The sequence below is a fragment of the Sus scrofa genome, chromosome 8 (assembly GCF_054392235.1).
Source record: "Sus scrofa isolate SSC_HxYL_T2T_F1_AM1 chromosome 8, Sscrofa_HxYL_maternal_Yorkshire_Landrace_v2.0, whole genome shotgun sequence".
Classification (NCBI taxonomy): Eukaryota; Metazoa; Chordata; class Mammalia; order Artiodactyla; family Suidae; genus Sus; species Sus scrofa.
Genome location: NC_139390.1, coordinates 69,560,421 through 69,574,908, shown reverse-complemented (window position 1 = coordinate 69,574,908; position 14,488 = coordinate 69,560,421). Strand labels below are relative to the sequence as shown.

At 41.3% G+C, this 14,488-nt stretch overlaps 1 non-coding gene across 1 annotated transcript; it reads left to right on the top strand.

Annotated features, from left to right (window-relative positions):
- The first annotated feature begins 8,811 nt into the window (after nucleotides 1–8,811).
- LOC146400826 (U6 spliceosomal RNA) lies at nucleotides 8,812–8,917 on the top strand. Its single transcript, XR_014813908.1, has one exon. It is a non-coding gene; the product is annotated as a U6 spliceosomal RNA (small nuclear RNA).
- The last annotated feature ends 5,571 nt before the right edge of the window (nucleotides 8,918–14,488 follow it).

Sequence of the window (14,488 nt, the reverse complement as noted above, 5' to 3'; positions counted from 1 at the left end):
CAAGCTTTCACTTCTTTTTTTTTTTCCTTTTTTTTTTTGATCTTTTTGCCTTTTCTAGAGCCACTCCCCGAAGCATATGGAGGTTCCCAGGCTAGGGGTCTAATTAGAGCTGTAGCCACTGGCCTAGGCCACAGTCACAGCAATGCTAGATCCGAGCTATGTCTGTGACCTACACCACAGCTCACAGCAACGCCAGATCCTCAACCCACTGAGCAAGGCCAGGGATTGAATCTGCAATCTGGTGGTTCCTAGTCGGATTCATTAACCACTGAGCCATGACAGGAACTCCAAGCTTTCACTTCTTGTTCTGCAGGCCCCTGGATCTCAGCTCACGTCTCAGTGACTCTTCAAATATGAAAACACTCATGTCCACACAAATAAGCATCAACAGGCCACACCACACAATTACCATCTAGATCTGGAAAAGAACCATTTCCCTGAAAAATAGTAACACAATTTTTATCGACAAAGAGCTGACTCAAAAAGGCATGGACATCGATGGACGTTATCAAAAGAACACTGAGCTTAAAAGCTTAAATCTCCACAATTACCTCAAAGCTTTCATCCCACACTTGTTTTATTTGCTGCATACATCTGGAATTAAAGGGATAATTTTTTAGACTCTCAGAATGCCTGAATAAAAAAGAAAAAAATATGTTCAAAAAAAGGGTGGAGGGATGGAGGGGTTATGATCTTCACTTTGGGGAAGAAAGGAAACTGCAGCTTTGAAATTACACTTTCATTTCCCCAGTTTCTAGAAGTCCCATCTATATCTTGGGAGTTTCATTCAAGACCCAGCAATTCACATAATTTGAATAGGAGCTATCGCCAAAGCACTGGAGAATGATTGCAGGTACAGTAGTGGTACTGGCTTTTATTCCCACCCTCCTCCCATGTTTTAATATCCTTTCCCTGAGTGGCGTGCCTAAGACCATGTCTGCAGTAATATGGGATTCCTCTGTGGGATGGCTCTGGAAAGCAAGAGTGAGGAAAGGGCAAAGAATAAAAGCAGAAATCTCTGGGAAGCTTTGACAGCGCCTCTCAAAAATAAGCCTCCCGAGGAACAGGGGTCCATTTGTCCGCCTGCGTCCTTCCCACTAAGACTGAAAGTCACCTTCAGGTGCTTTAATATCCACACACTTTTTTTTTTTTTTTTTTTTTTGTCTTTTTGCCATTTCTTGGGCCATTCCCATGGCATATGGAGGTTTCCAAGCTAGGGGTCGAAGTGGAGCCATAGCCTGCCGGCCTACGCCAGAACCACAGCAACGCGGGATCTGAGCCGCGTCTGCAACCTACACCACAGCTCACAGCAACGCCAGATCCTCAACCCACTAAGCAAGGCCAGGGATCGAACTTGAAACCTCATAGTTCCTAGTCGGATTCGTTAACCGCTGAGCCACGTTGGGAACTCCCCGTCCACACACTTTCATGCTGCACTTGTACACAGGCTTCGGGAGTTCCTTTGTCTTCAGTGATGGCCTTGAAGCAGAAAAGTAGGGCTTCAACACAGTCACAGTAGATGTTTTTACTACAAGTCAGAACTTGAGCTGTAGATAAAAACAGAGTCAGGCCAAGGAATGTGACCCAGGACATCACTGTTTGCTGTAGTCCAGCTTTTCCACTGCTCAGATCTTCTCAGGCTTCACATTAATTCTACTCTTCAAGATAGAGTCATCCTCGCTGGCCTGTGACCAGTGCCATTCTGTAAGGTCCATGCTCAGTAAGGCTTAGCATTTGAAGTTTAATGCTTTGCAGTTGCCATCTTTAAATTCTTCAAAATGCTCTCTTTGATCTTGTGTTTTGTCAGTGAAATCTGATGGAACAATGAAGCACATGTGCGTCTGAGTGTGTGTTATGGGGGAGGAGGGTACTTGGGTCCTCGACTCCTGAACTCTCCCACCTCTCAAAACTTCCCTGCGAGGAGAGCCAGCCTGCTCCCCTTCTACTAGCACAACAAGTGCCTGGGTTCCCAGACCCACCCTGGCCATGGACCACTGCTGCCAGTCCTCATTCCCATAGCAACCAGGTCACATCGATAGTGGGAGGTCTGTGTTTTATCATCTTTCCCCTATCCCCGCAGCAGAGCCTGGGCACAGGTACAGGGTTGGTAGTGGTTTGCATGCCCCAGAGTCTCGGAGTGATCAGGACAATTGCAGTCCTGGTCCTGGCCAGCAACAGCATGGCTGGTGACTAAGCAGTGACAAGCATGGAGTTCACCCATAACCCACACAACTAGGGCTTCCCACATGGAGGCTGCAATCCCTTGGAGGTCACCATGCATTATGGATTGAGGCTGTGAGCCCCTGGAAAAGGGAAATTGACTCTTCTACCCACATTGCCCAACTGCCCTGCATAGTGTATTTGTTGGTCCTGCAGCTGGCAGGGGACCAGCAACAACCTAAAGTTCACTTGTGTGCATTTTGAGTTGAGGGGACACCCTGGGCAGTTGTGAAGATATGCACTCTGCCTGGGGTATCTTCTTATTGGAACATGACATTTAATAGCAAATAAAAACACCCTGACTGGTTGAGAAAGAGACTAAAAGAAAAGGTTTTAAACAATATTCTAGTATTTTCAATAGCATTTTCTTTCTGCCTTTTTTTTTTTTTTTTTTTTTTTTTTTTTTTTTTGTCTTTTTGCTATTTCTTTGGGCCGCTCCTGCAGCATATGGAGGTTCCCAAAATAGGGGTCAAATCAGAGCTGCAGCTGCCAACCTATGCCACAGCCACAGCAACAGCAGATCTGAGCTGTGTCTCCAACCTACACCAAAGCTCACTGCAACGCTGGATCCATAACCCACTGAGTGAGGCCAGGGATCAATTCCGCATCCTCATGGATACCAGTCTGGTTCTTAACCTGCTGAGCCATGACAGGATCTCCTCTTTCTGCTTTTTGAATTGAGGACTCTATGCTCTTAGTTGCCTTTGTCCTTTCACACTTTGGTCACTGCAATGCCTACTCCAAGGACAGAAGCCTGGAGAAAATCTCTAGGGACGTCTTCACGTTTCACATAAAGGACAATCCTAGCTTCTCATGATGGTAAGGGTCAGGGTCGGTTACTCCTCTCAATGTAATAATTCATTTGTCTCTTGGTTCAGGAGTCAAAGCTCGAATTCAGCAGAGGATGTGTTTCCTTCCAGTCCCAAACCAGCACATTCAATACAGTAAAGCCCAAGAAGCAAACACAGAAACTGTTGTTAAGTTGGTCATTGTGTAAGAATGCTAGGGCTAGAGCTGCCATATCTAAACACCACAGATGGGTGACTTAAGCAATAGGCATCTATGTTTTCCTGATTCTGGAGGTTAGAGATCCCAAGAGAAAGGTGTTTGCAGGGGTGATTTCTGCTGAGGCCTCACTCATTGGCTAGCAGATGGTCTTCTTCTCCTCTCTTGCTCTCACCTGGTCTTCCCTCCATGTATGTCCTGATCTCCTTCTTATAAAGCCATCTGTTCATATTGGAGTGGGCCCACATGAACGACCTCATGTCAGCTTAATTACCTTTTTAAAGACCCTGCCTCCAAGGACAGTCACATTCTAAGCTACCTGTAGTTAGGACTCTGCCATATGAATTTAGGCATGGAAGGAATGGAAACAATTCAGTCCATAACAGTTACTGAATCTGATGATAAACTTTACTTTCAATCTTTGGTCTCTGGACCCTGGAGATTTTAGGTATTGTTGATAGAGCAGCATTAATGAGTTCTTGAATTATTGTAAGTATTGCATCCTAGAAGTTAGCACCATAAATTTTCCATGTTTCATTTCCTCTCTGATGCCTCGGGTGAGGGCATTCCAGTGTTCTATTAGGCTGCCCACTTCAGAATGATGGTGGGATCCCCTGACTACTTCAGGTCTACAGTGAGATCCATAGATCTATGATCATTGCTTAACAGAAGATGCATCCTTAGTTTGCGATTCTGTGATGTAATGTTCAATGTCAAGAAGTCAGGCACACTAGCAACACTCTCCTAATGGTTCTGGCAGAGGCACTATAACTGGGGTAGGTAAACCCATATCTGTCATAGGTGTGAAAGGGGAAAAGCTGTCTGAAGGCATTAATTTGTTACCAAGGGTTGGTCTGATATCAAACACTAATTTCCAGGAAAGCAGCAGCTCGGTTGGCCTTGTAAAGGGGCCACTGCTGTTAGGCCCTGCATAGCTCAAATCCTTGTCACCATGGTTACACCACTCATGAACTCAGAGTACAAGCACCAGAGAAGCCACGGTAGGGCTAGCCAACCTCTACCAGGTATGTCATCATATGCATTGGATGCTCTGGGTGGGTATTAGTGTGAAACACAAAAATTCTCTCACTGTGTGCTTTTGCCCATATACCCAAAAATCAGCAAGTCACTTCTTTAGATGTCCTTGCCTCTAACTTCCCAATTTGCCTTTCCAGGCCCCTTAGCAGACCAAACAATTTATTCACCACTACCTAGACTCTGTGTATATTGTTACCAGGCCCTTTCTTCCTCTTTCCAAGTCTACAAGAAAGTGCACTTGTCATGGCACAGTAGGAGTACAGCTATTCATTTGTGCTGCTTTATCAACAATACCTAAAATCTCCGGGGTCCAGAGACAGTACAGTTGAGGTATGGCCGTCCAATTTTAGCTAATACCAACACAAGCTAAACAGTCTGTGAAACAGACCCCCAATTCTCCTCAGTCACCAGATAGTCATGGGCATCCAGCTCCTTGAGATGCAAGTGTGACCTGAAAAAGAGACATTATTTGTACCCCAAGTGGGCTAACATGGGGGACTGAGCCACCACTTCATGAAGCTGACCTAGGACCTCTGGATACGCTGGTACTTGATCCAAGATGTGCCTTTGCTATTGGAGGATGGATTGATGCCACACCCACTGGAGGTAGTGAGTTAACAACACTGATAACATCAGGACGAACTGTTAAGTAACTGCCAGGAGTACATCACAGCAATTAAATGCCAGAATGACTGCATAACCCAGTGTTTCCACTTTGCCTGTGCCTTACCCCAAACCAGCTCAGAGGAGAACCTTATTAATTATGGTGTTGTAGCTGGCCACATACCACCAGCAATGGGATCTACGGTACGTTCCCATGATGAAAGACTGCAGTGATTTCATGAATGACATAATTGAAAGGACTCACCAAACTCCACATAGCAGATCCATGTAAGGCTATCATGGAGATGAAAAATTTTGTACAGAGCAGTAGAAATAAAATGCAGGGAAGCACACAGGCCTGAGAAGCTTCTAGACACAGCTCTTCAAAGTCCTTTTCAGTCACACAGGAGACTCCAAACTCTGGACTGAGAACTACCAAGATATACAAGAGGAGTCTTGGTTTCAGAGAGTGAGAACAAACATTTCTAGGAGGGTATTTTATGCCCCATGGGTCAAATCCAAGCAAGCTGCTCATTGGTTTCACTAGGTGTTAGTTCTCAATCTACACATCCCTAAATAATATGAAAAAATGTGTCTGTGGCTGCTGGGGGAGTTTCTAACATTAAATAGGTAATTATAGATTACCTATTTAGAGGCTAGATAGCCAGCCTATCTCCTCCTTATCTTGGCCTAGAGTCAGTATCAGACCTCCAAGCAACCCCATAGATAAGACAGATACTCAGTGCAGCCTTAAGATAACTTTATCTCACACTGACCTAGTTCCAGAATCTCATTCAGAAGGGTTGCTGACTAGGAATGCCCTGCTTTTAGCTTCCTGCTTTGGAGGGCTTTCTCCAAAGCATAGCCTGTGTCAAAGTCATGGCTGCAGGTCATTTGTTTATGAGACTCCTAGAAATCAGGGGCTGGTGAGCAGGGAAAGGGGGTCAAGAAAAGAACACTAAACATCAGGATGACTGTGTTATTGAGGTTTCAGCTGCAATCACTAAGAATTGCTAAAAATGGCCTAGTTGATGGAGTTTCCCTGTGGTGCAATGGGTTAAGAACCTGACTGTAGAGGCTGGCTTGGGTCACTGTGGAGACACAGGTTTGATTCTGGGCCTGACACAGTGGGTTAAAGGATCTGGTATTGCAGCTGTGGCTCGGATTCAGTCCTGGCCCAGGAACTTCCATAGGCAGGGGGTATGGCCAAAATAAAATAAAATAAAATAAAAAGGCCTATTTGTGGCCTAGGATGTTGGGGCACCTGTTTAGTAACTCACATCCATATTTTCTAAGGGTTGCCCTGGAGAGCCTTAACTTCTTCATTCATTCAGGCTGCACTGGTGTGGAAATAGAGCAGTCTATTCAGGCCTGAAGAAGGCCATGGCCTTAGAGAGGTCCTGTGACAGAAATCTTCCAGGAATTTTGAAAGCCAGTTGTAAAACACAGCCATCATTAAAAATTAAATTCCATAAATTTATCATTAGATAAATTATAGGAAAAATGAAGTAATTAATACTCGAAACCCATCTTGTCCTAATTATTTTCTATTATCTACCCTCTGGTGATTATTTGTCTATTATCTGGATGGTGGAATACTAATGTAATGGAGCACTACTGTATAGCTTTTCCCAGAAATGTATTCAGTACATCCTGCTGGAGCTTGACACTGTCCATGGTGGGAATACTCACCCCAGGGAAATCAGCCAATGCTACCAACCAGGGCTTGATTCTTGCCCTGTCCCCTGCCCCATGGAGCGCCAGCTGCTTGTTAAACAATTGCTAGCCCCCTCCTCGTTGTGGAAGAATGAAAAAAAACTGCTAGATCCTTGAGATCGGAGACCATCAGAATAAGTTCGAACCTTGTGGTTGAAACAAGAGATTGGTCAAGGAGTTCCCATCCTGGCTCAGTGGAAATGAATCTGACTGGCATCCATGAGGATGCAGGTTTGATCCCTGGCCTCGAATTGGCATTGCCGTGAGCTGTGGTGTAGGTCACAGAGTCAGCTCAGATCCTGCATTGCTGTGGGTGTGGTGTAGGCGGGCAGCTACATTTGACCCCTAGCCTGGGAACTTCCTGATGCCTCTGGTGTGGCCCTTAAAAAAAAAAAAAAAAAAAAAAGAGATCGGCCAAGCAAGTGTGTGTCATGGTCATTAACATAATCTGCTATTTCCCCAGTCTCTCACAGTTTATTCTCAGGTGGTGGTGATATGGGGACATTAGCTTCCTCTCTAATATCCCTGTGTACCCCGAGCAACCCTACATCAATATTATCATATGTGGACATGTTTGATTTAGTGACTTTGAAAGTGGAGAGTTTCCTGGATGAAAGGCCAAGGAATTAAGAGACGAAGTTAGGGCTGAGCAACAACCCCATACCAGGAAAGTCAGGATGACAAACGAACAAGTAAGAAGAAAATGAGTAGGGGTAAGAAATCTTCAAACTTTGTTCAAAAATTAAGAGAGAAGTGGCTGACAAATTTGGTGGGCAGTGAATATTATATTTGAGTCATGTATTTGTAAAATAGGAGGGATTTTACACGCAAAGCATTAGAATAATGGTCGGTAATCCTGCTACGAAGGCATCATGCCCACTAAGAGCTCTTCTGATATGACTGTCACTATCTATGCCCTCCCTCCTACATACCCACCCTCCTCTGCCCTCTGTCCTCTCTCATACACATATGGACAACAACAGCAGTCTCAGAACTATTTAATAAAGAATAATGTCATATTTAAATGTTGGGAAATCTTTTTTGTGCTCTGTGTATATATTATTTTTTTAAACCGTCACAGCAATCTGACAAATTATATCATTCTTTTTTTGGGTTGTTTTTTGTTTGTTTGTTTTTTAGGCCTGCCCCTGCAGCATAGGGTGGTTCCCAGGCTAGGGGTTGAATCGGAGCTACAGCTGCCAGGCTACACCACATATACAGCAATGCCATATCCAAGCCACGTCCACAACCTACACTGTCTTTTTAAAAATTATATGGTGTCATGTTAGCCTGCTACTTAAAGTCTACAATAGTTTCTTGTTCCAAAATCCAGCTTTTTGTAAACATGTCAGACAGAGCTCTAATTAGAGAGTATTTGAAATAATTCTCTGATTCTCTCTCTTAATTTGTGTATGTTTTGGTTTTTGTTTCCTTCCCTAAATCTGAGTCACATTGTCCTGATCTCACTGCACTGTCTCAAGAATGCCAAATTCCTTTCACCACTTTATCTTCTCTTTTCCTGGACCATGCTTCCCCTCAGATTATTTCCAGGATTCTCCTTCTTCCTCAGGTTTCTGCTCAAACATTCCCTCCCCTGCAGATTATTTCCAGGATTCTCCTTCTTCCTCAGGTTTCTGCTCAAACATTCCCTCCCCTGCTCCGCATGACCTTTTTATTTATTATTTTTTAACCCTACTTTATTTACCATCACAGAATTCATTACCACTCAAATTCAGTTAATTCATTTATGTGTTTATGTCTATGCCTATTGTCTGTTTCAGCTCCTAGAATGTAAACTCTCAAAGATTGTATCTGCTTTGCTTATTGCTACGATCTCAATATCTAGATAAATATCTGACACATAAATGTTCAACGAGAGAAAAAATTGATTAATAAACCATCATTTGGGAGTTCCCATCATGGCTCAGTGGAAACGAATTAGACTAGCATCCATGAGGACACAGGTTTGATCCCTGGCCTGGCTCAGCGGGTTAAGAATCTGGTGTTGCCGTGAGTTGTGGTGTAGGTGGCAGATGAGACTTGGATCCCACGTTGCTGTGGCTGTGGCATAGGCCAGTGGCTATAGCTCTAGTTCAACCCCTCGCCTGGGAACCTCCATTTAGGTGTGGCCCCCCAAAAAAGTCATTTGGCAAGAGAAGGATGACTTAGATGGTGTTGAATTATATACAAAAAGGAAACATTGAATTTTTATTAAAGAATGAGGGAGAAGTGCTCACTTCAGCAGCACATATACTAGAACTGGAATGATACAGAGAAACTTAGCATGGCCCTGTGCAAGGATGACATGCAGATTCATGAAGCGTTCCATATTTTTTATGCAAACTATTACATTTAGAATGGATAAGCAACGAGGTCCTACTGTATACCACAGGGAAATACATCCAGTCTCTTGGGCTAAACCAAAAAGATAATATAAGAAAAGGAATGTGTGTGTGTGTGTGTGTGTGTGTGTGTGTGTGTGACTTTTCTGTATAGCAGAAATTGACATCTATGTCTATACATTGTACATCAACTATAATTTTAAAAGGTGAAAAAAAATTTAAAAAAAAATAAAAAAGAATGAGAGGGAGTTCCTGTCGTGGCTCAGGGGTTAACGAATCTGACTAGGAACCATGAGGTTGTGGGTTCAATCCCTGGCCTCCCTCAGTGGGTTAAGGATCCGGCACTGCCGTGAGCTGTGGTGTAGGTTGCAAATGCAGCTCAGATCTGGTGTTGCTGTGGCTGTGGCCTAGGCCAGTGGCTACAGCTTTGGTTGGACCCCTAGCCTGGGAACCTCCATATGCCGTGGGTGAAGCCCTAGAAAATACAAAAAAAAAAAAAAAAAAAAAAAAAAGAATGAGAGGGTAATTTGGTAAGAAGCATGACAGAAGTATGACAGTATTTACCACATTTGCCAAACTTTACTGTAATCTTGAACTTAATTATCTACCTGCCTGACGAATTGTAATGTCCAGAGGGCACCAAATGTTATTTGTGTTTCATATTGCATCTCAATTGCAGAATGCTGTGCATAAAGGAAAAACCAGCTGCTCTGTAAAAACTTGTTGCCTAAATGGCTTAATAAAAGGCCCTGGGACTCAAGCAATTTAGAAGGTAAGTGCAATTATTAGGGTAAACCCAGAGAAATAAGTCAGTACATTTTAACTACATGGTGGTCTTTAAAATATTTATTTTGTGTGAGGCAAATAGGTGCTTCGGGAGAAATAAACTTCTTTGGAAAACATTATGTCATTCCCCATAAACTATCACTATAATGATGGTGAGATGCTTTGCAAGTCCATCACAGAACTAAGAAAAAAGCTGAATGAGGTATTAATCTAACAAATACTATCAACGTACTTTTAAGTTCTTTTATTGTAACAGGAATGATCATGAGCAAAAGGCTAAAATATTTTTCAGAAACAGCCAATGAGGTTCTGAGATACATGTTCTATCTATGACTCAGTACTTCAAGTTCATGATGGGCACAGCAATAAAAACTAATCTCTGTTGTTTGGGATGTTTACGTCTGTGAGCAAATGAAACAGACTTTTCCTATTAGAAACAAAGCTTTTCAGAAATTCAGACAGCAGTTTCAAGTTAAGAATGCAATCATGTGTCTACTATCAGAAGAAAGAGAATGGGGAAAAAGCAAAAAGAGAGACAAGTTGTTTACCAAATACAAAGATCTGAAACAGCATTGTTTTTGTGGCCTCCCTCTACCTGAATAATCACGTCCACAGTTCTCTGATAATCCCCGGCCCTGACTAAAATCCAGCAAAATCTGTCACCTTGGCATTCAGTGAAAAATCCAACAAGGCAACACCCTTTGATAATTTATTCTGCAGATCCCTGGATTTGCAAAAGTAAACAGCATTCACATCGCTTCTTGGTTTTCTTTTTCTCTCTAGCGTTGGCTGTTTGGCACTTCTCTTCCCATTTCTCCTTTCCTTCACCTCTCTGCTCTACATCCTCTGTCTCTTTCCCCTCCCTGTTTCCCTCCCTTAGCTCTTCTCATGTTCTCTTGTACAGGAATGCTCTTACATACCATGTAATTATTAACAGGTGATTTTGACTGGAAAAGGATTTAATTGCCTGATATTTGTGAATTTTTATTTGTGTGGTTAAAAACAAGTAACCATAAAAATACATTGGGTTAAATAATAGTATTTGTAAAAGTTGGGAGAAAAAAAACCTAAAAGCATTGTTCAAATTACTATGGCTTAAATATCAAAACTAGCATACCTGGAGCACAGATAATTGTCTGATAAAATTTGTGTACTATACTATATTTTGCTTGTTTTTTTTTTAAAATCTGATCACTTATTTATAGTAGTTCAGAACTGTTAATAATTTGAATGTGTTCAGTATTACAACACTGTTAATATTTTATCAGGAAGTTATTGCCTTTGCCTTGAAATGGTTTTATTACTTGAAAGTTATTGTCTTTTTTATATTATTTTGGGAAGTGTGTTATACTGTAAGTGTATTTCACCTAAGAAACACTTTTTAATAATAAAATATTCTCTTGTTTTTAGAATAACCGTCAGTGGAAAATAATTGCTTATATGAAGTTTATTAAACTTGACGTTGCTACATCAGAACCATTTCTTTATTGATAGACAATTTGACCTTAATACCAACTCAAGAACATCATTCTGTACTTTTTACAAAGAAAGAAATATTTTTGGAGAGAAATGGTATTTGTAGGAAAAGGTAAATACTTTTGTTAATTAATTTATTTTTGGTCCTTTTGTCTTTTCTAGGGTCACGCCTGCGGCATATGGAGATTACCAGGCTAGGGGGTCTTTCGGAGCTACAGCTGCCAGCCTACGCCACAGCCACAGCAACGCGGGGATCCCAGCCTCGTCTGAGACCTACATGATAGCTCACGGCCACACTGGATCCTTAACCCACTGAGCAAGGCCAGGGATCGAACCTGCAACCTCGTGGTTCCTAGTCAGATTCATTAGCCACTGAGCCATGATGGGAACTCCAAAGGTAAATACTTTTAAAATGATGTCTCTGTATTAAAAAAAATAAAAGTAGTCTCAGTGTTGCATTTTTTAAAAAGAGTATAATTCTAGTCAATTTTATGTTGACATATTATGCAGGTCAAGGGCCCAAGCTGAAAGTAAAAATTTGTGAATCTTTTACAGCTACTTCTCCTCATACAGAAAGATGACAATAAAATAAATGTTACAATTGAAATTGGAATGGAAATGTTGCTATAATGCAGAGCATTCTTACAATTAAATTCACAAAACAGACAGTGCTAGTTTTTTTTCCCATTATAGAGGGAAGAAACCAAGACATTGTGTGGTAAATAACATGAAATTTAAGTCAGAGCATTGAAGCTAGAATGAGGTATGAAGAGCAGAGAAAAGGCATAAAACTTAGCTCTAGCACATCTGTCTGTGCAGCTCAATGACAGACAGTATCTCTTCCTTATAGCAAAGAAAGCTCATCTTTTGTGTATAAAATTGAATAATTTGAATACTTTTTTGTTTCAACTGGAAACAGAAATTAGCTTAAGGTAGGGGTTCTTCAAAGAGTTTCTTCAGTGTTGATATTATTCTAACTATAAAACTTTCTAAGGAAATGTCATTATTATTGTAAATTTTAGAGTTTACTGATACAAACTGAGAGATGCTTAAGCTGGACATATGATGACTGTCTTTTTTTTATTGTTAGTTTTGCCTTTTAAATCATTAGAGAGTAAACACTGTTAAAATAAAATATATTGTGGGAGTTCCCATTGTGGCATAGTGGAAACAAATCCAACTAGGAACCATGGGGTTGTGGGTTCAATCCTTGGCCTCTCTCAGTGGGTGAAGGATTGACATTGCCATGAGCTGTGGTGTGAGTCACAGATACAGCTCAGATACAATTCGCTCAAGATCACATTGTAATAGAGCCAGTATTCAAATCTCACTGGTCTGGTTCCCAAACCCATCTTTTGACCCACTCCTTTTGTGTGTGTGTGTGTGTGTGTGTGCGCGTGTGTGTGTTTAGGGCCACACCCATGGCATACTGAGGTTCCCAGGCTAGGGGTCTAATTGGAGCTGTATCGCCGGCTTATGCCACAGCCACAGCAACATGGGATCTGAGCCGCGTCTGCAACCTACACCACAGCTCAGGGCAAAGCCAGATCCTTGACCCACTGAGTGTAGCCAGGGATCAAACCCACAACCTCATGGTTCACTATTAGCATTCCTTTCTGCTGCCCCAGGATGGGAACTCCTTGACCCACTCCTTATAAGATCCTATAATGCTTGCTTTTATTTTTTATCTCCCGCTTATTATTTTCTTGAATAGAGAGTTCTTTTTCTTGCTACCACATCTCCCTTTACTTGGTTCAGTTTCCAAAAAGGACAGAATGACTATATAAGTGAACTGGAGCAGGAGTGAGTCACACTCATAGCTGCTGTTTTTCATATCATCCCATTTGTTTTCCTTTTGTTTTTTAGGTTTCTTATGATTTTATTATTTTCTTTCTTTTTAGAAACAATGTTGGGTATTTAAATTATATCATATGGAATCAAAAAATTTTCTAAAACCTTCACAGATACTATAAAGTTATTATTAAATAACTGCTCAATTCAATATATTGCCTTGATGAAAAAAAACCTCCCCCAAATAGCAAAGTTTAGATTATTACACATAGACCATAATTATATTCATTCCTAACAAATTAACATTATTCTTATTTTTAAGACCTTTAAGGTGGATAAAGTTGAAGACAGAAAATGTTAGAAATTTGAAGTACAATTTTGTCTGATTCCTCATCTTCAATGATTCAGAGTCCAATATATGTTTTTGTAAAAAAAAAAAATTAAATTTTATTCATGTATAGTTGACTTACAATGGTGTGTTCATTTCAGGTGCACAGCCAAGTGAATCAGTTATATATATACATATATCCATTCCTTTTCAGATTCTTTCCCCATATAGGTTATTACACAGTATTTTTTTTTTTTGTCTTTTGTCTTTTCAGGGCTGCACCTGCCGCATATGGAGGTTCTCAGGCTAGGGGTCTAATGGGAGCTACAGCTGCCAGCCTACACCATAGCCACAGCATCGCCAGATCCAAGCTGCGTCTGTGACCAACACCACAGCTCACACCAACGCCAGATCCTTAACTAAGTGAGGCCAGGGATTGAACCCACAACCTCATGCTTCCTAGTTGGATTCACCTCCACTGCGCCGCAATGGGAACTCCAGGTTATTACACAGTATTGAGTAGATTTCCCAGTGCTGTAAGGTAGGTCCTTGTTACTTATTTTATATATAGCAGTGTGTACATGTCAATCCCAACCTCCTAATTTAGTCCTCCCTGGTGGCTCAGCAGGAGTTGTCACTGGTATGGCTCAGGTCACTGCTGTGACATGGGTTCCATCACCGGCCAGGGAATTTCTGCAAGCTGTGGGTGCAGCCCCTCCCCCCCAAAATACATATATGTTTTTTAATTGACTAAATAGCAAACAATTCCAAAAGAATCCAGCCATTAGTTTGTAAGAATTTAATAATTTTTGGTATACACATCTGCAATCTATCCAAGCAATTACACAGAGGAAAAATATATATAAAAAAGTAAGAATATGCATATTCTTTGGGGAAAGATAGTCTTTTACTTGAGTGGCATGCCTTCCCAGTATACTTGCAAGTTTGTCTCGCCCTTCAATCTCTAAACTCATGGGAAACTTCCAAGCAGCAAAGAAATCAAACCACATTATAAGATATTCTTCTAGATATAACTTCTAGTGCATTCGAGGGATTAATGTTTTTGGTTGTGACTTAGGGAATTTTGTCACTATGAGATAATGTTGAAAGAGGGAGAAATTGTTAAATATTTCAGCAAAACTAAGACAATTTTATTTTTCAATAAAGATTGCCATCTAGGAGT